General features: G+C 39.6%; 1 non-coding gene across 1 annotated transcript; it reads left to right on the top strand.

Moving 5' to 3' along the window:
- The first annotated feature begins 2,880 nt into the window (after positions 1–2,880).
- Positions 2,881–2,987, top strand: LOC120578826 (small nucleolar RNA R71). The gene has a single exon (XR_005644634.1). It is a non-coding gene; the product is annotated as a small nucleolar RNA R71 (small nucleolar RNA).
- The last annotated feature ends 284 nt before the right edge of the window (positions 2,988–3,271 follow it).

A 3,271-nucleotide genomic window follows, 5' to 3' on the forward strand; every position in this document is an offset into this window, starting at 1 on the left:
CCTAACACTGCTCCAACTACATAGTCGCTTGCATCACACATTATTTCAAAAGGTAGGTTCCAATCTGGTGGTTGTATGATTGGGGCAGTAATTAGTGCTTCTTTTAACCTGTAAAATGCCTGCAAACAAGTATCATCAAAGACAAAGTCCGCATCCTTGAGAAGCAGACTTGTTAGTGGTTTAGTGATTGATGAAAAATCTTTAATGAAACGGCGGTAGAACCATGCATGTCCTAGGAAACTTCTAATTTCTTTGACTGAGGTGGGAGGTAGCATTTTTTCAATAATTTCGATTTTTGCTCTGTCTACCTCTATACCTCTGTCGGAGACCAAGTGTCCTAGGACAATTCCTTCTCTTACCATGAAGTCACATTTCTCCCAATTTAAGACTAGGTTCACCTGTTCACATCTTTCCAAAACTTTTTCAAGGTTAGTCAAATAATCATCAAAACTAGATCCATGCACAGAAAAATCATCCATAAATACTTCCATTATCTTTTCCACAAAGTCAGAAAAAATGGACATCATGCATCTTTGAAAAGTAGCAGGGGCATTACAGAGACCAAAAGGCATTCTTCTATAAGCAAAGGTCCCGAAGGGGCATGTAAATGTTGTCTTTTCTTGGTCATTAGGGTGAATGGGTATTTGGAAAAATCCAGAATAGCCATCTAAGTAGCAAAAATGTGAATTCTTAGCTAACCTTTCTAACATTTGGTCTATAAAAGGAAGAGGGAAGTGATCGTTACGGGTTGCTTTATTAAGCTTCCTATAATCAATGCACATTCTCCAACCGGTAACTGTCCTAGTTGCAATGAATTCATTTTTATCATTTTTTATAACTGTGAGACCACCCTTTTTTGGTACAACTTGCACGGGGCTAACCCTTTTGGAGTCAGAAATTGGATAGATAACACCTGCATCTAGGAGTTTTAGGACTTCTTTTTTCACAACTTCTTTCATATTAGGATTTAACCTTCTTTGATGTTCAATGGAGGGTTTATAGTCTTCTTCAAGAAGTATCCTATGCATGCACAATGAAGGATTTATTCCTTTAATGTCGTCAATGGTGTACCCTATGGCTTTAGGATATTTCTTGAGGACATAAAGCAACTTTTCAGTTTCTACTTCATCGAGACTTGCATTTACAATAACATGATAGGTAGAATTAGGGCCCAAGAATTCATACCTTAGATTTGATGGAAGTGTTTTAAGTTCTACTTTCGGTGCTTCCTTGGGTAGAGGTGCTGGTTCCTCTTTCACTAACTCCTCCACACTTAGTCCTTTCATTGGAGGAGTTCTATCCAACAGCTCTTCATAAGCTTTTGCCTCTCCTTCCAGTTTTGTACCTGCATTGTTTACTAAGCATACTTCCAAACCATCATGTGCAGTTGATGCTAAAGAGCACTCTTTCACGCAATGGTCGATTATATCTATCATGCAACAAGAGTCCTTAATGGAAGGACTTTTCATTAGTTTAGCAAGTTCAAATTCAACAGTCTCCTTACTGACATTAAAGGCAAGCTTACCCTTTTTTACATCAATGATAGCTCCTACAGTAGCAAGAAAAGGTCTTCCTAAAAGAATTGGTACTTGATTGTCTTCCTCCGTTTCCATTACAACAAAATCAGCGGGGATGTATACCTCTCCTACCTTAACGGGGATATCTTCTATGATTCCAGCTGGATACTTAACAGAACGGTCCGCTAGTTGTAGGGTCATCCTCGTCGATTTAAGTTTTCCTACTCCCAACCTCTCATAAAGGGATAAAGGCATTAGGCTGACACTGGCTCCTAGATCACACATAGCTTTCTTCACAACTTCCGACCCTATGACACAAGGTATGGAAAAACTGCCTGGATCGTTAAGCTTTGGCGGCAATTTATTTTGGATGATGGCACTACATTCTTCTATAAGGTTAACCGTTTCACCTTCCTCAATCTTTCTTTTTTTAGAAAGGATTTCTTTCAAAAATTTAGCATATGTAGGCATTTGGGTTAGGACTTCGGTAAAAGGCACATCAATGTATATCTTGTTCATCATTTCTATGAACTTTTTGAATTGCTCATCTAGCTTTGATTTGGCAAACCTTTGTGGGAAGGGGATTTTTGGTTTAAAGGGAGGTGGTGTGTTTTTCTCAACTCGTGGTTCTTCTCTTTCTGCCCTGGTTTCCCTAGATGGTGGTTCGCAGCTCTCTTTCTCTCTGTCATCGGTTTTGGTTCCCCTTACGGGGTCTTCGAGTGGCTTACCACTCCTAAGTGTAACAGCATTCATTTTATTAGGGTGGTCAACCTTACGAACTATCTGGGAGAGCTGAGTTTCAGAAGTTTTGTTGTGAGAGGAGATGGAGTCTATCTTTGTTGTGAGAGTAACCAGAGAGTTGTTCAAAAGTCTAGTTTGATCCTTGAGCTCTTGGAGCTGTTCGGATTGTTTAAGAAAATAGTTTTCCATTAAAAGTTCGATGTGAGATTTTTGAACAACTCTTTGGCCATTCTGAACAAAGTTTAACTGCTCAACACTACTTAATTTGCAATCGGTGTTAGAATGACTAGATAGGCCACATGCTTCACAAGGAGGTGAGAGGGTAGGTGTGCTAGCACAAGTGCTCATGCGATCAAGTCTTTGAGATAATGCATTAACTTTGGTAGATAGATAGTCAATGGAAGAGGTTTCATCCATACCTGCCTCCTTTTTAGAGGGTGAAGGATTGATGATTGCTTTTTCTTCTGTCCATTGGAAAAGGTTTAGAGCCATGTCCTCAATCAACGCATAAGTTGTCGTGAAGTCTTTGTTCATTAGGGCACCACCTGCAGCTGCATCAATAGTCAATTTAGTGCTAGATGTTAGACCATTATAAAAGGTGTGGATGATTAACCATTTTTCTAGACCGTGGTGGGGACAACGTCTAAGTATTTCTTTAAAACACTCCCACACATAGAAAAGAGATTCCCCGTTCTTTTGAGTAAATTGGTAAAGCTTTCCCCTAAGTTGGGCGGTTTTAGATGGGGGAAAGAAACGACAAAGGAATTCTCGCCTTAGTTGGTCCCATGAAGTGATGGAACCGGGCTTTAAAGAGTTGAACCAATTGTTGGCCCTATCTTTTAGAGAAAAAGGGAATAGATGTAGCCTGACGGTTTCTTGGTCGTCTTTGCAAGTTACACTAAGTCTCCAAAAGGTTGAGATATGCAAATTTGGATCTTCGGAAGGTGATCCTGAGAACTGGTTTTGTTGTACCAAAATTAGTAGTGCAGGTTTTATTTTGAAGTTGCTACCTT

This window comes from Medicago truncatula, chromosome 2 (assembly GCF_003473485.1).
Source record: "Medicago truncatula cultivar Jemalong A17 chromosome 2, MtrunA17r5.0-ANR, whole genome shotgun sequence".
Lineage (NCBI taxonomy): Eukaryota > Viridiplantae > Streptophyta > Magnoliopsida > Fabales > Fabaceae > Medicago > Medicago truncatula.